Raw genomic sequence first — 20,387 nt, 5'->3', positions numbered from 1 at the left:
ATATAATTATAAGTATACATTTATATGAAATTCTAGTGAATGCAAATTATAATGACAGCAGAACAGTGGTTGCCTGGGGACAGGAGCAGTAGTGTAGTTGTGGAAGGGAGAGATTACAAGAGTAAGAGGAAACTTAGGAAGATGCTATATACGTCCATTTTCCTTATTGTGGTTTCTCAGGTGGCAAAAAGTCATTAAAATTTGAAATGTGCAATTGTACATCAATTATTTCTCAAAACTATAAAAAAAAGAAAAAAGAATTGATTGCCTACATGGCCATTTTTCATTTGCCTGATGACAGAAATCAAAGAGCTATTTTCAACATGAGCTCAGTGTCCCATTGATGTAGGCAGGAGATTGTATATTACGTTTAATAGAGAAGCTGCCCACCAACATGGTACATTTATACATATGTAACAAACCTGCACGTTGTGCACATGTACCCTAGAACTTAAAGTATAATAAAAAAAAATAGAGAAGCTAATGCAGTCACAATTTATGGGTCTTTATTCATTTGACTGGGTTTATAGCTTTTTTTTTTTTTTGAAACAGAGTCTCACTCTGTCACCCAGGCTGGAGTGCAATGGCGCGATCTTGGCTCACTGCAACCTCTGCCTCCCGGGTTCAAGTGATTCTCCTGCCTCAGCCTCCTGAGTAGCTGGGACTAAAGGCACGTGCCACCATGCCCAGATAATTTTTTTGTAATTTTAGTAGAGATGGGGTTTCACCGTGTTGGCCAGGATGATCCCCATCTCCTGACCTCGTGATCCGCCCACCTGGGCCTCCCAAAGTGCTGCCATTACAGGCGTGAGCCACCACGCCCAGCCTATAGCTCCTTTTTATAGCTTAAGTTTGCATTTGTTTCATGAAAATTGCTCTTAAAAAAATAGTTCTGTTGGCTGGGTGTGGTGGCTGACACCTGTAATCCCAGCACTTTGGGAGGCCGAGATGGGTGGATTGCCTGAGGTCAGGAGTTCGAGACTAGCCTGGCCAACATGGTAAACCCTGTCTCTACTAAAAATACAAAAAAAGTAGCTGGGCGTGGTGGCGTGCACCACGCCCAGGAGCTACTCAGGAGGCTGGGGCAGGAGAATCACTTGAACCCAGGAGGTGGAGATTGCAGTGAGCCAAGATCATGCCATTGCAACCCAACCTGGGTGACATGAGCAAAACTCTCTCAAAAAAGAAAAAAAGAAATAATTCTGTTTCTGATACCTATGGAGAATAAATTGGGCACATTAAAAAATTAGATTGATTAGATTTTAGTTTGTTCAAGATAGAGGCTAATATCTCTGCACTCTTGAACCTCTGCATTCTTGAGCCCCAGGTGGTAGGCAAGGTGCTGGATTTATGCACCGTGCTAAGTGGGCCCAACTCTGCCTTCACCGAGGGATCTGAAGGCCTGGTCTAGGGCTCTGACTCTGATGCTTAATAAACATGTGACCTCAGCAAGTCACGTGTCACTGAGCCTCAGTTTCCTCATGTGTAAAATGACAGTAATAATACCTGTCTCACTTGCCTCAGAATTGATACAAGAGCATAGTGCTCTTTAAAAGCTGTAAAGTGGCTTGAAAATACAAGGAGTTGTTATTTCTGTTGTTCTCCTGCTCTGGATCCCAAAATGCTTATCCATTGCTCAAGAAAACAAAAGATATATAATCTTTTCAATTTACAAGAAGGAAAAGAAGTTATGTCATGATGTAACTTCTGTAACAGATGATGTCACTAAAACTGATCACACTAGGGCTGTGAACACACCACCCTGCTCCTTCAAAAGCAGTTTTTTCTCTCTTCCTCTTTTCCCTCATTTGCTTTCTCATTTTATTCCATTCATTTAATCAACAGATACTTGCTAAGTACCTGGCAAGTGTCAGGTCCTGTAGGCAATAGAAATAAAACAAGGAAGAAGACAGATGAGTCACTGCCTCTGAGAAGCTGACATATCTGTGGGAGGCTGTGGTGCAGTTTGACAGGTGCTATGAGAGGAAAAGCATGAGGGGCTCGAGAGCACCTGGGAAGACCCCGTAACCAAATTTGGGGGGTCAAGGGAAGGACACTTGAGGATAAGTAAGGGTTAGCCACTCAGAGAGTGGGCAGGAGTGTTCCAGTCAAAGGGAACAGCACGTGCAGAACGCATGGAGGAGAGCTTTGTATGGCTGGAGTCACAGTGTGAAGGCTGGTCAGTGAGAGGGGAGTGGGGAAGTTTCCCAGGACAGATGGTGTTGGGGCCTTGTAAGCCATGGTGAGAGCGGCAGGGAGTCATCTGGTTCCCTGCCTATAGTTTTAAGCAGGAAATCGACATGACTGACTTGCCAGTTTACTGTCTGTGGTAAGGCTTCCTGCTCTCAGCTCCCAGAGTTCCTTGTGAAGCCGTGTTGGTGGTCCTCAAGATTAAGAAGGTTGCTGACCTCTTTCTAGGCAAGATTTTTTTGGATAGAACTTAGCTTATGGCAACCAAACTGACTTTGTTTACATTGTTTTCTGCGAAGAAAACAGAAACCTCTTCAAATAAACAGTGACTATTACTTATAAATAGGCTAGTGAAACCGTAATTTTCAGTGTTTCCCTCACAATTTGTTGTGTGGTTACAATGTAGACTTTTTTTTTTTTTTTTGAGAAGGAGTCTTGCTCCACTTGTACCCAGGCTGGAGTATGGTGGCGCGATCTCGGCTCATTGCAACCTCCGCCTCCTGGGTTCAAGTGATTTAGCTGGAATTACAGGCACGTACCACCATGCCTCACTAATTTTTGTATTTTTAGTAGAGGTGGGGTTTGCCATGTTGGCCAGGCTGGTCTCGAACTCCTAACCTCAGGTGATCCGCCCGTCTTGGCCTCCCAAAGTGCTGAGATTACAGGTGTGAGCCACTGTGACTCGCCGAATTTTTGCAGTCTTAATAGAGACAGGGTTTTGCCATGTTGGCCAGCCTGGTCTTGAATCCTGGCATCACGTGATCCACCCGCCTCCGCCTCCTGAAGTGCTGGGATTACAGGCGTGAGCCACCACGCCCAGCCAACATAGACATTTTAAATGGGGATCATATACCAGAGAGAAAATTGTGCTCTAGCAAGAAGACCAGAAATACTTGAATAGAGAGGAACCTCTCTGAGCTTAAATGCAATGGGATTTTTTTTCACAGTAGGATAATTAATTTCTGTTTTCATTTTCCCCAATGTTACATTGGCATTGGGGGATAAAAAATATACCCTTGGGAAGGTGTGCTAACTTCTGCACACCTATACATAGCTGTAGTATATATACAGTTCGGATATAGACAGCCTGTCTTTATAAAAGTGACTGTCATAGGACAGTAAGTATATTTGACACAGGCCATCAGCAGAAATGAGAGTGCCAAGTTGGACATAGCACAATTTTCTCATAAAATAGTGAAAATTCAAGTCTACCTAATTCAAAAGTAGTTTTAAGCAAGTCTAATGCACATATAAAAGATTAGTTCAAACAAACAAAACACAGCACCCATGCAATATCTCAAGGATACTGTTAATAGTGCCTAACAAGGTAGAAGATGGTATGCTGTCACTGCCATAATTATAAGCTGGCATCAGTCTCTACATGGTGAGCATTTTGTTTCTTACAATAGTGTACAATGAACTCAAAGTTAAGAATTTCTGGCCGGGCCTGGTGGCTCATGCCTGTAATCCCAGCACTTTGGGAGGCCGAGGCAGGCGGATCACGAGGTCAGGAGATCGAGACCATCCTGGCTAACATGGTGAAACCCTGTCTCTACTAAAAATACAAAAAATTAGCCGGGCGTGGTGGCGGGTGCCTGTAATCCCAGCTACTCGGGAGGCTGAGGTAGGAGAATGGTGTGAATCCAGGAGGCGGAGCTTGCAGTGAGCCGAGATTGCACCACTGCACTCCAGCCTGGGTGACAGAGCGAGACTCTGTATCAAAAAAAAAAAAAAAAGAATTTTTTACAAAAAAAAATTAACATATATGTGTATGTGTCTGTATGTATATGATTTGGTTAAGCATGGCATTTGGAACCAAGGACTCTGGTTAAAGTACTCACTCTGCCATTAACGTGACATGTATCTGTGAGCTTGTCACTGACTCATTTTTCTTTTCTCACCTCAGTTTCTTCATCTCTGAATTGACACACCAGTTTATCAATGAAAAGGTAAGCTGTAGGTCAGACATGATGGGTCAATGCCTGTAAGCCCAGCACTTTGGGAGACCAAGACAGAAGAGTCACTTGAGGCCAGGAGTTTGAGACCAGCCTTGGCAACATAGCAAGACCCTATCTCCACACACAAAAAATTGTTTTTAATTAGCTTGGCATGATGGCTTGTGCCTGTAGTCCTAGCTACTCAGGAGGCTGAGGTAGGAGGATTGCTGGAGCCCAGAAATTCAAGCCTATAGTGAGCTATGATCACACTCCAGCCTGGGTGACAGAGTGAGACCCTGTCTTTTTTTTTTTTTTTTTTTTTTGAGGAGGGTCTCACTCTGTCACTCAGGCTGGAGTGCAGTGGCATGATCTCAGCTCACTGCAGCCTCCACCTCCCTGGCTTAAGGGATCCTCCCACCTTGGCCTTCCGAGTAGATGGGACTACAGGTGTGTGCCACCCACCTAGTTAATTTTTTGGTATTTTTTGTAGAGATGGGATCTCGCTATGTGTGTATGCCCAGGCTGGTCTCAAACTCCTGGGCTCACATAACCCACCCAACCTACACCTCCCAAAGTGCTGGGATTACAGGCACGAGCCACCACACTCAGCCAAGACCCTGCCTCTTAAAAGTAGGGCAGGAGACTATTTTATTCTTCTGAGAAACAACATCAGTTATAGAAAGACTTTCTTTTGAGTCACATTGACTCTTGGTTCAAAGCCTTGCTTGAGTGCCAGCTGATACATATCCTGACCAATTTCTCTAGCCTCTCTGAGCTTGTTCTTTTATTTGTAAATGTGCAGCTAATAGTATTTAACTTGCTAAGTTTATAAAAGAAACAGTGTTTATGAAATCATAAAACAGAGGACTTTGTGTTTTGCAAGTGTTCAACAATGTTTTCTACCTTTTAAAAGTACCAAAAACACTTGCTAAAAAATGGGCATGGCAGATTGATTTAAAACATTTCCTCTTTACAATGATCTGGATGTCCTACCCTTAAACCTAAATGAGAGATGGAAATGGAATAAAAGAGATGAGATAGATAAATTGCTGTTTTTGTTAGAAGGAATCAAAGAATTGTGGCTATTACAGCCATAGCAGAGAGCACTAGTAACAAAGCCCCATTCCATGTCAGAATCATTTGGAGAACTTTTAAAAAAATACATGTTCCAACTTCTGTTTCTCCCAGTATGTATGACTCTTCCTGAGCAACCCTCTAGCTAAAAATCTGGAAATGAAATAAGATAAAATAAAAACTGAAAGTAACATAACCTCAGAGGCCAGAAATAATGTTTAAGCAAGATCCAGAAGAGTAGGTCAGCACTAAAGACAGCTTTCAGAAAACCCAGACATCTACCTAGCCACCATGTGCTTTAACTTAAGTTCTGATAACCTAATTAGGTGTAGGAGACAGGAGCTAAACCCAAGGTTTTGTCCAAGGCGGGAACCCAGTAAGTCCATATGAAATTGAGACCCCCAAATTGCAATAGCCTCCATGTAAGGATAAATTAGAAGGTAATCTGTGCTACAGAGGGAGAATGCAAGGAAATATGCTTATGTTGACTTGGTTTGGGGTAGAAGGGAGAAAAAGCTCTCCCCTGAAAATTCACTACCACAGGACAGCTTTTTTTTTTTTTTTTTTTGAGACGGAGTCTCACTCTATCACCCAGGCTGGATGGAGTGCAGTGGTGCAATCTCGGCTCACTGCAAGCTCCGCCTCCCAGGTTCATGCCGTTCTCCTGCCTTAGCCTCCCGAGTAGCTGCGATTACAGGTGCCCGCCACCATGCCTGGCTAATTTTTTGTGCTTTTTTAGTAGAGACAGGGTTTCACCATGTTAGCCAGGACGGTCTCAATCTGCTGACCTTGTGATCCGCCCACCTTGGCCTCCCAAAGTGCTGGGATTACAGGCGTGAGCCACCGCGCCTGGCCAGGACAGCTTTAAAGGAAATTTGCAGCCTGGATTTACAATGATCAGAATGGCCTGAAAACCATCAACCAAAGACTGTTCTTTAGCGTCATCTTCAATTGTTGGTACCTGAGGTACCTTCCTTCTGTGTATCCAAAGTACCTGTCCTTCCTTCTCCCCCTTGCCTTTAGCTCCAGTGACTAAATACCAGGGAAGCCTGAGCCTGGGCCTGTGTTGCCCTTGAGAGATTAGATCGTATAGTTGGCCAAAACATTTTTCACTAATATCAGTATTACTTCAGCCCTTTAAGTAAGCAGAGACCCACTGTGATATCAACAGTCTTTGGTCTTGACTTTCAGGATACAAGTGGGAGGGGAAAATAAAAAGGAGAGGAAAAAGAAGAGAACTTTTTAATGCCTTACCTGTATTTAGAATCTATTCTAATGATAACACCTCCCCTGCCCCCACCTGTCCTCACAAAACCTATAAAAAACCTAAAGCAGGTCCACTCTGAACTTTAGGGAGGAAGGTCAGGCAATGTGGATGAAAAGTATGGTAATTTACCTAAGATTATTAGAATTTTTGGTTTGTCGGCTTGAATGTATGTACCTGTTACCATGGTTCTATCCCAGCCTATCTTTAAGTGCCTTGTTTTTGCACTTCTTGGATTCCTTTTTATAATGCGGTGCTAATCCCTTTGCTGGGTCAGCATCGAGGGCAAACAATTGATTTTAGAAGTGCTGTGCCAGTTGGTGTAATCCCAGAAGAAGGTTGGCGTGTGTGACATTGCATGCTGAGTTGACGTCTTAGCCGACACACATCCTTTGCTCTTTCGTTACGTGCTTGTAGCAAGTTGCATGTTTTATGTGCATATTCTTGGCTAGGCTGGCACAGGTAAGTGCCACCTAGCTCTTCCTGTTCCCAGCCGGCATTTGCTATTTGAGTGGCTGTGGGTTTTTCTAGCAGATGACAGTCTTTGTTTCAAAATTTTAAAAATTCATAAATGACTTTGTTCATTACTATCCACCAAATTCCTAGCAATTGTGCACTCAAATTTTTGGAATGATTATTATTTTGTTTAGACTATAATTAGGGCCCGGAAGATATGATTGAAACTAGGTATTAGCTTAAGGAGGTGAGGTTGACTAGGCACTAGTGTCCTAAGCTAAGGCTGAAGAAGAGTTCAGGAGTCGTGTTGACCCTTTAGTTGGCAGTAAGGCAAGTGAGGAACAGAGAAAGAACTCGTGTGGTGGTCCAGGGCCAATAGATTGGGTTCTAGGAAGGCAGCAGTGGGCAGCAGTCGGGAGTTTGATGGACCTGCAGACTGATTAGTTTCTGGCCAAAATTTAGGAGCCATTGTTGACAGGTATGGAAAGAAACATCCTGGACCCTAAGACCTAAACAAGTGTTCCTTATCTAGGATTGGCACCAAGGCAGTGGGTGGAGCTGGACAGTTCCTAACACCTGTTATTTTATAAAGTAAATATTAGGAAACCCCTATTCATTTTGAATGTGTTAATGAAAGTGAACTGCTAATCACAGTTAGCACTTGTATCTTTTCTACTAAATGTGTGAAATGTGCCTTTTAGGGAAATATAATACACATTTTCATTCTTGTTTACCTTCTTCATACGTAGCTGGTTTAGAATGAACTTTCCAAAACAACCCTTCCTATCTTCTAGGCTGTTGACAGTGATTGACAGTGAACAACATTAAAAGATGGAGAAGCCAGGACAGGACATTGTATTTCTTCACTAAATTCCTTTCCCTTCATTAGTCATTGCTGAGTCTCCTGTATTCATTTTTCACTGATCATCATTCACCATTTCCATCTCACCGAGTCCAAGTGTCTCTCCATACATGTTTGTCCCTTATTACCCTCTACTAATGGAAGGCTACAAAAGCTAATTTGTTAGAGAAGTGAGTGAAATATAATGTCATCTATAAATATTAGCTCTCTTCTTCACTCCCTGTTAATAAAAGCAGTATATCATTTCAGAGAGAAGAAAAGACCAGGACCTATCCATTTGTAATCATACTGTGCACACATTCAATTAGCCAGAGGGGTAAAGTGCATATTAGTAGGCAGCCTGGGAGTTTGCTGGAGCAATTAATTGGCTTTGTCATCTATAAGTGATAGTTTAAATAACTTCCTCTTGCTCACTTGACTGAAACAGCCAATCAGATTCAAGCAATAGATAGCATCCTTAACCTTCCCAAAAATAGACTTAACACTACAATGTTTGTCTTTTCTTATTAAAAGCTCTATGCTGTTTACTAGTTGACCAGGTTTCTATGGGGTTGTTTGTTTGTTTGTTTGTTTGTTTTGTGACAGAGTCTTGCTCTGTCGCCCAGGTTGGAGTGCAGTGATGCAATCTTGGCCCACTGCAACCTCTGCCTCCTGGGTTCAAGTGATTCTCCTGCCTCACCCTCCTGCATAGCTGGGACTACAGGTGCGCGCCACCACACCTGGCTAATTTTTTTTGTATTTTTAGGGGAGACAGGGTTTTGCCATGTTGGCCAGGCTGGTCTCAAACTCCTGACCTCAAGTGATCCTCCCGCCTCAGCCTCCCAAAGTGCTGAGTTTACGGGTGTGAGCTACCATGCCCGGCCTCTGTGGGTTTTTTAATGGGGAGAGTAAGGGGAGGAAATTTTGGTAATAACCAAGGATCCATGTCCTGTGTTCCATTTTTTAAAAAGTAGTACATTATTGTGTGGTATTAAAGTGTTTTTTAATTTTTTTAGGATTTGACTATAAGGAAAGAAATTCTAGTATGCAACATGATAGCAGAAATAAACAAGCTGTTGGATTTTGGAAATGAATATGAATTTCATTTTCTTTGGTCCTAATATCACATAATGATTGTTTTTATACAAAAATACCATATGGCTAATGTGGACCCAATCTCCTCAACATTTGTTTGCTGCATTGCACACACATTTTTATTTATATTTCTTTTTTTATATATGGATCTTCAAGTGGGATGCCAAGAGAGATGATATTTTTGAGGAAGTCAGTGCGCACTCAAAGAGGATATGAACCCGGTCTAGGTGTTACTTGGTGCCCTAATATTCTGCTTGCATAAGAAGAAACCTTTTGTTTGTGGCCTTAGTTGTCACCAAGAGACCATTGTTAATTTTGTTTAAAAGCTCTTCTGTTGTGTTTAGGTGGCTTTTTAATATAAAGGAAAGAAAAAAATGAAGAACAAGTTGGGCCAAACTCTTAACATTTGGCTCTATCAGGAGTCTCATCTCCACTTCGTAGCCTCAACTAATCCTCCACAGCCTCTTGCCAGAGATTTCTTAAGTCTTAAGACTTATAAAGACGCTGGCAAGAAACTGCAGTGCATCAGCAGGAACAGGTTGCAAAATGAAGACAAAGCCTCTGGCAAGACACAGGAGGATTAATAGAGGCCAGGCCATGAAACAGAGATGAAGCCCCGAGTGGTGAAAGATCACTGAAGTCACAGTACAGATACAGAACCGGGTGTTCCGTCATTTGGGAAATCATGTGGGGTGAGCCACGGGGCCCAGTTGGCCAGGGGAACAATTGGGAATTGCAGGTCAGGAGCATCCTTTGCCAGAGGAAGTTAAAAGCTTTTAGAACTGGAAGTGCTCAGAGATCCCAGAACAACCTCTAGATGTAATTCACACCTCCACTCTGATAAGGAGTGTGAGACCAGGTGGAAAAGCACTACTGGGTCAGAGAGTGAAAATAAATCCTAACGAAGATGCCAGAAAGATTTGGCTAAGCACTACTTAATGGAATAAAATTCGTGACCGGGGTACTTCCTGTGTTCCTAATGGTGGATTATTTTAGCCTTGCTCTATTAGTAGTCCTCAACTTTGAACCCAGCCTCTCTCCCTTCCTGTCTCTTCCCACATCCCATTGAGTCTCCCCCTTCCTGGAGCTTCCCCCTCCTGCTTCCCTCCCATGCCCCTGCCCTTTCCCTGTCTTCTGTCTCTTCCTCCCATTTAAAATGTTACTTTTTCTCAATAGCTTTATCAAGGACTACTTTCCTATAATGTTGAGTAAGAAGTTCCCCAAAGAATAGAAAAATCTACTTTAATTCCAACATCTAGTTGCTTCAGAAACAGCTGGGTAAATTGGACTTACCCAAGTTGGACTTAGTAATGCTGCTCTAGTTTATGCGATGGGAACATTTTAGTTGGGGCTTTTGTTCATTCAGCACATGCAGCTGGGGGAGGAAATGGCATTATTTAACTTGTCCACAGTGTATCTTTAAATATGAAAAAGAAATGGAACCTATGAATACAAATAATCAGGACTCTCATCCTTTCTTTAGACTTAAAAAGAGAGAAAACAAAGACTTAAATAAACATCTTCAACAGGTCGTACAATGTAAAAAGCCTATAAAACATTGCAACAAGGATATATGCCTTGAGTGCTTCAATCACGGGGAATATTCCTCCCATGTTTTACTGCAGTTGATTATGGCAGAGCACCAGCATGGATTTTGTACCTTAACCTCACCTGTGTCCTCACACACCCCCACAGAAAGAATGCCTTCCTATTGATGAATCATTATGGGGGCACATCCTGTCTTGTGTGTAGGGTAAGAATGTGCCAAAATTAAGACATACTAGAATTAAGAAAGCCAAAATGAAGTGTCACAGTGAGCTAAGGTGACAGGTTGTACCTTGACCTTTATAATGAATTCACTTAATTTACTTCTTTTAGGCCTCTCTGAATATGTTCGGCCTTGTATTTTAGGATCTGGGGTTCTCATTTCAAAGCATTTATCAATTAATTCTATAAGGAAAGGACTCACTTTACTGCTGAGAAACAGTTGCGATCTTCTCTAGTAGTTAGAAAACTCAATTCAGATCACCATCATCCCACAGCCTATTTTATTCCATTTAGCTACATATGTCAATCACGAATTTTTGGAAGACCCTCATGGATGAGTACCAAATAATTCCTGCAAATGGTTTTCTACTTTTTTGTGTGAGGGTGGGTGTCTCTGGCACCTTGGGTTAGAGAGTTGAATTCATCCTACTGGTTAGTTGATAGCACATTGTTATCACCACCAGTCTGTGCATGGCTTTGCTTTTGTTTTCATCTTTTTAGTTTTTCATCTTCCATCTCCACTCTTCCCATTCCCATTAACAATGTTCTTATTTATTTATATGCCCTTAAAAATATAGTGGATTGTTTTGTGGCCTTTACATAAGAGATGTTTTTCATTTACGTAGGTGATATACCAAGGTTCTCATTCTGTTTCTTGTATTCACTTGGCTTTATGCTTTTAAGATCTTTCCTTTTACATTTAGGTTGTTGAACCTGATTGCCATGTGGGGTTCTATAGCAGGCATCCACCACACTCTTCTTTCGATTCCCATGGTAATAAGCAGCGCAGTTGTCTTAGCTTGCCAGGGTGAACATCCTTAGAGCACTGCCAGATTGCCCTTCCGGAAAGGCTGCGCCAGTTTAGAATCCCACCAGCAGCGCTTGCCAATACTTGTCCTCCTACATCCTTGCCAATACTTTGTGTTACCCAAATTTATCATTTTTGCCAATCATTATGATATCTTGCTTTAATCTGTATTTCTCTGATTACTGGTAGGCTGATCATTATTTATTTGCTTTTATCCATTTAAACTTCCCTTTCTGTTTTTTTAACCTATTTTTACATTGTTTCTTATTTGTTGGAGTTACTTACGTATTCTGATACTAATCTTTTATTTGAGTCTTTGTTATTATCTTCTCCCCATAAGTTACCAGTCTGTTCATTTTGTCTGTAATGTCCATCTTTGAACAGAAATCCTTATTATTTATCCTACTTAAATTTTTGTACCTTTCTAGAGAAAAATGTAATTTTGTATTTGCATTAAGCTAGAGGCTGGCAGTAGATGGTATGAAAATGTGATGTTTAGGCCAAGACCTCAGAGAATTCCAGAACCGTTCTGATCTCTGAAACAGAAGCATTGTTGCAGAGTGCATTTTCTGCAAACCTTCGGGAGAAGTGTAAGCACAGGGGACTCAGCAGTTACCCACAGTATGTGCCAGGGCTGGAGTCATTTGTGGGGACTATCCTGGCTCTTTGGCCTATCTTTTCTCGTCATACTTAGGACAAGGTCATTTCAAATGCCCAGATAAGTGCAGAGAAATCAGTCATTAAATTCTAACTCAGCCTGAAGTTTCACTCAGTGGGAAATTTTTGAATATGAATATCTTGTGTTACCATATAATAGTAGTGACTTACAGTTTTAGCAAACCTTTATTGAATGGTTACTATGTATCAGGTATGTTCTAAGAGCTGTACATTTATTATTTCATTCAGTCTATGCATCAACCTTATCAGGTAGTTATGACAGAAGTAATATTTTGAATTCACCAAATCCCATTTCATATTCCTCCATTCTGGACACATAGAAAACAATACCTCCCAGTCCCCCATATGGGCCTGGACCTTGCATGTAACTAATTCTTGTCAGTGATATACGAACAGAGTTGACAGTGTCACTTTCAGTAAAAAAGTTTTTTTTTTAACTTCGGTTAAAAAAAAAAAAGTTCTTATTAAAACCAGATTCTGCTGTCATTCTTTCATTCTTTTTTATTTTTTTTTGGCCAACCTGGATCACTGGGTCATTGAAGACAACTGTCCTAGATGGTCATTCATGCACGTAGCTGACTTTCCATGATTTATTGTCATAATAAAACACTCTCCCATTGATATTGGGAAAGAGGGGCATTTGTTACTGCAGCATTGCCTAACCTAGCCTAATTAATAAAGTAAGTAAGTATGGCCAGGCAGGGTGGCTCACACCTGTAATCCCAGCACTTTGGGAGGCTGAGGTGGGTGGATCATGAGGTAAAGAGATCAAGACCATCCTGGCCAACATGGTAAATCTGCATCTCTACTAAAAATACAAAAACAAATTAGCTGGGCATGGTGGCACATGCCTGTGGTCCCAGCTACTCAGGAGGCTGAGGCAGAAGAATCACTTGAACCCGAGAGGTGGAGGTTGCAGTGAGCCAAGATCGTGCCACTGTGCTCCAGCCTGGAGACGGAGCAAGACTCCGTCTCAAAAATAAAAATAAAATAAAAAATAATTTAAGTACTATTATTACCCCTACTTTACAGATGAAGAAAGCACAGGGAGATTAACTTGCCCAAGTTCCTTACAATGTATGTCTGATACCAGAGCCCACCATTTGAGCTTCAGTGCAGCTCTTCCTATGAATTAATATGGTCTTAAGTCTAAGCTCAGTTAGGTCCCAAACCTTCTGTAGAGTATGGAGTGAAGCTAAGTAACTTTGCTTGTTTTAATTAAATAATCGTTAGCAATCTATGATGTTTATATATATATATATCTGACATACAGCAATAATGGATGAGTAGAAATGTATTTCTCCTAAAGAGCACTAGAATAATTTGGCTAGTTCTAGAGGAGTAAATGCATTTATCAATACTTCAGCTTTTAAAATATTAACAATTCTGTTGCTGGCTTGCTTTTCAAATTAGTTTGTTCAAATTATTCCATTGTTTAAATTATTCCATGGAAAAATCAAGTAGGACTTAGGAAGGCTTTTGTGTAGGACTGACATTGAAGGAAGGATAAAATCTTGAAGGCTGGAGGGATTTCCAGGTAAAGGGGCCTACAATGAGCAAATGCATTTATTTTCCAGTATTTGTTGAGCACCCACTATATACCAATCACTCTTCTGGGTGCTTGGAATATGTATTTGAACAATATAGACAAGAATCTATGTTTTCATGGTACCTATATACTAGCAAAGGTAGGAAAGGATAGGACAGTTATTTACAAAGCTGCCAAGTTGCCATAGAGGAAATAAAGCTCAAAGATAAATAGGTACCCTTGGGAACCTGAATGCCAGCCTGAGGAATTTGTATGTAATTCAGCAAGAAATAGAGAGCCAGGAGACTTCTGCAAAGGGGGAGGTACCATGATCTGAGTTGTGGCCTAAGACTCTCCATTAGACAAACAGAATTCAGGAATATTAGAATGATCAGGAATGGAGAATTAAATATTGACCACAATTGTCCATACCTTTTCTGAGCCTTAGTTTTTCTTCCGGGTTCTTGATGGTGGTGATGATGATACTGACTGGTGAGGTGGTGAGCAGAGGCTGAAACCCCACCAGTGCTCCACTTGCCCAGCTGCTCTTCTGGCCAAGTCTTGTGTCTTTCCTTTGGCACATTCCTCTATCCAGAGGAAGGGGCATCTGTTTGTCACCTATCTTCCAGGGGTGACATCTTTTATAATTTGCACAAAGATTCTTTATATGCCTGCAGCAGCCCTGATTAAATGGCAGTACTAGGATTTGACCCCAGTCCTACCTAACTACGAACGCTGTGTGATTTTGCCAGTGTTTACTACTCTTACAACATTATTTGCCACTACTCTTACAAGTCCTTGCCAGTGTTTAGTACCATTACAACAACTACTCCCCCTGCTATTGCTGCTGCTATTATGAAGGAGGAGAGGGAAAGAATAGCATCTGATGTTCTTTGAGTGCTGGCTGTGTGCCAAGCACAGTATTCAGTTATTTACATGCATTATTTCATTTAATCATCACAATCTCCCTGTGAGGTAGGTACTGTTACTATCTTGCCAAGTGACAGAATAGGAATTGAAGCCAGTCGCTCAGACTCCCAAGTCTGAGGACTTAACCACTACACTAGTATCTTCCCTGAATACTTAAGGATGAAATATCTTAGAAAACAAAACTGCTGCTCTATTAGAAGTCACATGAAACTACAAAAATTATTTAAAGCAACAAACTGGAGGCCAGGTGCAGTGGCCCACACCTGTAATCCCAGCACTTTGGGAGGCCAAGATGAGAGAATTGCTTGAGCTCAGGAGTTCAAGACCAGCCTGGGCAACATAGCAAGACCTCATCTCTACTTTAAAAAAAAAAATCCTAGGATGATGCTTCTAGGAAAAACAACAACAACAACAACATTAGCTGAGAGAGATGACGTGCACCTATAGTCCCAGCTACTCTGGAGGCTGAGGTGGGAAAATCACCTGAGCCCAGGGAAGTGGAGGCTACAGTGAGTCATGATTGCACCACTGTACACCAGCCTGGATGACAGCAAGACCCTGTCTCAAAAAATCAATAAAAATAAAGCATCCAACTTGAGCAAGAACTAGCATCAATCCAGTACCTTGTCATAGCAGGTGCTCAAAAAATGTTTAATTTGATTTGCACAGATAAACATTTTGAATGTTCGTACTTGAGGGGAAAAAAAATAAGGCTAAATCAGAGAATATGGTTAAAATAAATATTTTCATGGACATTTTGATGGTTATTTCTGGATACTTCCAAAGGATTTTAAGTTTGATTGGATAGCCTGTTAATCAGATCTAATTTCACTTCTTTTTTTAAAATGCAGGTATGTCTAGTGCACTGTTAATTACTGGTGTGCTTCTCTGTAACTTAGGGCCCTAAATTTTTTTGTTGTTTTTATTTTTGTTTCATTTTGTTTCTTTCCTTTACAAATAGAAAAAAGAGAGAGAATACATACATACAAAGAGAGAATACATATTTCCTAAGCATTTCATCAAGAATTGTGAGGGGGGAAGGTGTTAAAGGCTGTGTGTGTGTGCGTGTGTGCGTGTGTGTGTACACACACACGCACACACGCACACACACTTTTAAGAATGGGGTTGATCACCTGCAGCAGATTTCACTGAGCTGTGATAGGAAGATACTTTCAGGCAGGTCGTTAGCTCCAGGTACTGCTTTCTAGGGTTAATGCAGGTGCAGGACAGCCTGGCTGCAGTCAGAGTGACCTGGAGTGGGACAGAGGGATCCCAGCTCAAGATGTTGTGTCTGTATCAGGCTGTTTATGTTTATGAAATGTTTCCTAACTGGATATTGCTATAAAAGAAAAAAGAAAGCTAGATTATTGAGTTCAATTTGTAAGCTCTGTAGGACAGTGGTTTTGAGACCTTTAAAATTTGTATTGTTGTTTATTTGCAGAAAGATTCTAACCCTAGTTTGCACAACTTAGAATCAGAACCCAGCCTGATGGGACTGCCTGCTGACCCAGTCTTTCCCACATCCAGAAGGGGTCCCCTGAGGCACTGCCTCTAGGCAAATTCTTCCTTTATTGTACCTTTCCTACAATTTGTTTTTTTCCTTTCTTCCTTCCCTCCTTTCCTCCTTCCTTTCCCCCTTCCCTCCCTCCCTCCCTTCCTCTTTCTTTCTTTCCTTTCTCTTGCACATCTGCATGAGTGCTCACCCTTTACTCGTATTTTTCAGATCATCATGTTAGTTCCTGAACAGTTCTAGCTTACTAACAGTTGTAGCCTCTGAGTACATACATAGGATTTCACAAATCTTCCTAGGTGAGCAGGGGCTCTGGAGTTGCCAAGTGGGGAGATGAAGTGGTAACCTATGACATGTATCTAAATGCCCCAGTCCCTGGTGAACAATTGTAGGTTTCACCCCTCTTTCTGCTTTGTTCCTTGGCGCCCTTTCTCCCTGGAAATTGGAAGCATGGGCAAGTCGTTCTAGTCCCAACTCTGCTTTCAGGCTCAGTGTTCTCAGGCAACTCTTTTAATGTGACTGGGCCTCAGTTGCCTGAAATGTACAGTGAGGCTAAATTAGGTCCGAGGGTCCCTAGCAAATTATTTGCAACAATACAACTTTGGATATTCGTGGCCAGCTCACTTATTCACAGTTGCTGTCATTCCTCATTTCCACAGCTTAGAAACCCTTTACTGGCTAAAGGTGGGCAAGCTAGGAGTATGTGTCCATAGCAGAAGTCAACATCTCTCTCAGTCTCCTTAGAGTGGGGTGGAGTGGGGATGATGATTATTTGGTTTACCTCTAAGGTCATGTTTTCTATAGTAGCTGCACTGGGTGGAGAAGGTTATGATTACCTATTAGCAATCTGCTAGGATTGTCGTCTCACAAATTGGAGGTAGGGACTTTGACGATAATAGAGACTTTGGACTTTAACCTGATCTTCAGATTCCCTGTGGAAGATGTGGCCTGAGGAAAAAGGGTTACCTTGATAAGGAACAGTAATAATTTTTATATTTCTGGACACTGAATTATAAGCATTGCCAACTGAGAGGGAGGAGGGGAGGCCTGCCAGATCAGTAGACTGTGACGTATATGCTGTAAGTGTACGGTTTTGTTGTCATGTTACTCATCCATTCAACATGCATTCACTGGACACCCATGTGTCAGACTCTCATCCAGCCATTGAGAGTTCTTTATTCCTCAGGGCTGAAGACTGTATGTTTTTTCTTAGGTATTTGGCCTGCAGTTAGTTTCCTGCCATTAGGAGACAGTGATTTTGTTGATCATGCTATAGAATTCAATCCTAGGGATTGAGATATAGACATGTTTTACCTGGGAGGGAGATTCTAGGAGATTTTCCTTTTTGGAAATAAAATTATTTAGTAAAATAATCTTAAACTCTAAGGTTAGATATTAATATTTTAAATAATTAATATAGAGAGAAATCTAAAAGAAAGCAAAGGTCTGGGTATAATTAGGTACCTTACTCACATACCCTTAACTGTTCTAATTGTTAACCTGTGATTCCATTCCCATTGTGTGTAAAAGAGGAACTCTCCATTCTTTTTGCACTTCCTTCCTTGAATGTAGAAGTCCCTGGGCTTATATATGGCTCACTGGCACTGTGGCTTCCCTTAAATCTTTTCATCTTTTCAATACTTGGCTCTTGAAAAAGAACAGCCTGCAAGGGAAGGCCTGTCCTCCCTGGTTCTCCTCCCTGCTTTCTTGCCTTTTATTAATTTATAAGGTATTCAGTACCTGTTATGTGCCTGGGATGGAGCCTGGTCCTATAAGTTGGAGAATAAATAGGAAAGACAGGTTTGTGCCGTGAGCTGCTCACAATCCAGGGAGGGAAAACAACATATGAAGTGCTAAATTATGCTACACTACTGCAAGTTTTGAATGTGGTGTACCAGAAGAATAGAAGAGAGTGCTTGTAACTTCCTGAAAGGCTAGGGTGTAGAGTTTTCATCAAGATATGGTGATGGTTGAGCTAAGTATTAAAGAAGGCTTTAGAGTCTTTCATTTGGCAAAGGTGGTACCAGGAGATAGTATTTCACCTTCACAACTCAAGAGAAAGATGCCAAAAGCATGTGCTCCAGGGATTTTGGTTTTCAATGAAAAAAGAATCATTTTCTGTTTTCCCCCTTCAGAGAGAAAGCATTATAAAATGCAAGAGAAAGGAAAAGCGAGGGCAAACAAGCCTCCCTCATCCAAATAGTGCCAATGGAAGGTCCTGGATTAGGTGTTCCATGAAACTGAAGTACAGTAGCAAAGCTGTCATGAAATACTTTTGGCCAGTCCCTTAAAAATGAATCTCCAAAAGAATAGTGGGTAAGAGTGCTTCCTCAGGGCAGATTTCTTGAAATGATTATATTTCTTCTAAACAAAACATTTTAAACATTTGAGGAGAACACTTAACAGAAATTTTGGAACAGAAAAATAAAGTTATTTCATCCCAGTGTTAACTCTTAATTCCTTATGCAAGTAAAGACCAGTGGTAAAGACAATTCAAATATTTTACATCTGATTTCAGAATGTAATCTATATGATTTGGTTCTTTAAGTGTATCATATACTTTTCATGGATCATGAAAATGAGTTTGTATTCCCTGAGCAAATAGTTGCCAAAATCAGAGGGGACACAGAATTTCATCTGTCATCCTGATTTCCCATTGGTTCCCAAAAAAGAGAGCTGTCAGTTAGGTTTTGAAAACTCTAGACTCCAAGAGATCAAGTGCTGTCTTCATGTTGAGTTAGTTGGGACTTAAAAATAATTTTTTGACTGAGAGTTTTCAAGCATACATAGAACAAGAGAACATAGTATAATAGACCCCAGATAGTCATTCTTAGTATTTAATAACATTTGGTCATACTTATCCATGTATAGTTCCTTCCTTATTATCTTTTTTTTTTTGAGAAAGAGTTTCGCTGTTGTTGCCCAGGCTGGAGTACAGTGGCGTGATCTCGGCTCACTGCAACTTCCGCCTCCCGGGTTCAAGCAATTCTCCTACCTCAGCCTCCCGAGTAGCTGGGATTACAGGCGTCTGCCACCACGCCCAGCTAATTTTTTGTATTTTTAGTAGAGACAGGGTTTCACCATGTTTGCCAGGCTGGTCTCGAACTCCTGACCTCAGGTGATCCACTCATCTTGGCCTCCCAAAGTGCTGGGATTACAGGCATGAGCCATTGCGCCCGGACTCTGCCTCCTTTTCTTTCTTCCTTTTTCTTTGGAAGGGGGCCTATAATATTATATTAAATCCAATCACAGACATTGTCATTTCACTTAAAATATTCCCATATATCTTTAAAAAATATAGAAAAATTTTGTATCACAATACTGATATTATATATAACAAAGTTACCAGTAATTCTTTACTGCCATTTAACTCAGTCTACATTTAGATTTCCTCATTTGTCTCAAGTGTCTTTTTATAGTGGTTGGTTTGTTCAAATCAGGATTCAAATAGTCTATAGCATTAGATTTTTTTCCCATAAGTCTCTTAATCTAGAACAGTCCTCACCCTCTTGCTATTTTTCTTCCCTATAAAATTGACTTGTTGACAAAACCAGATCAGTTGTCCAGCAGAATGTCCTATATTCTAGAAGTTCCTGCCTACTTTCTCATGGTGGTATTTAACTTATTCTATCCTCTGTATTTTCTGGAAGTTGGAATAGCTTGAGATATTTGCAAATCATTTTGGCCATTTTTTAAGGAAATATAAACATTTTACAAATGTCATTTCGGCCATTCATTTGTTCAATATTTGAGTGCCTCCCATGCACCAGGCACTGTTCTAGGTTCTAGGTTCATTGGGCTATGCTTTGTTTTCCTAGCAATTCTTTTGTTCTAGAGGAACTGCACACTTGTTTTTTAATTTAGGTTTTTTCATCCATAATACATTCTCATGGTTCAAACCTTAGTAATTATAAAAGAGATATAGTGAAGTCTCTCTTTTACCCTCTCCCTCATCAGACCGAGTCCCAGATAATTACATTTTAAGTTTCTTATATCCTTTGGAATTTTTTTCCTACATTTATCAGATAATATGAGCTTGTATTCTAAAAATATAATATTTCTAGTTTATCTTTAGCATCAACATTAAAAGTAGTTTTTTAGGCCAGAGTCACTTGATAAGTATATATTCTTTTTATCCTTGAAACTAATCCTTCCTTATCTCCTGCACCTGACCCCCTCATTTTTGTGCAAATGATAGTAGTTCACTTTTTAATGTAAAATAGTAGAGATCTTTATTCTAGAAAACATTGTCCAGTATCAGGTGACACTTAACAATGTTATTGACAATGCTGTTAAAATGAGAAGTATT

At 40.8% G+C, this 20,387-nt stretch overlaps 1 protein-coding gene and 1 long non-coding RNA gene across 13 annotated transcripts in view; one reads left to right on the top strand and one right to left on the bottom strand.

Moving 5' to 3' along the window:
- LOC105738638 overlaps positions 1-14,548 on the bottom strand; it is a 57,816-nt gene extending 43,268 nt beyond the window's left edge. The window contains exon 1 of the long non-coding RNA XR_001114482.2: positions 14,071-14,548. This is a non-coding gene — a long non-coding RNA (uncharacterized LOC105738638). The remainder of the gene's footprint in view (positions 1-14,070) is intronic.
- Positions 1-20,387, top strand: part of BABAM2 (BRISC and BRCA1 A complex member 2) — a 574,233-nt gene that overhangs the window by 423,014 nt on the left and 130,832 nt on the right. The gene's annotated exons all lie outside the window — the stretch shown is intronic.

This window comes from Nomascus leucogenys, chromosome 19 (assembly GCF_006542625.1).
Source record: "Nomascus leucogenys isolate Asia chromosome 19, Asia_NLE_v1, whole genome shotgun sequence".
NCBI lineage: Eukaryota > Metazoa > Chordata > Mammalia > Primates > Hylobatidae > Nomascus > Nomascus leucogenys.
The sequence above is the reverse complement of the archived record's forward strand: the minus strand, read 5'-3'. Positions and strand labels throughout refer to the sequence as shown.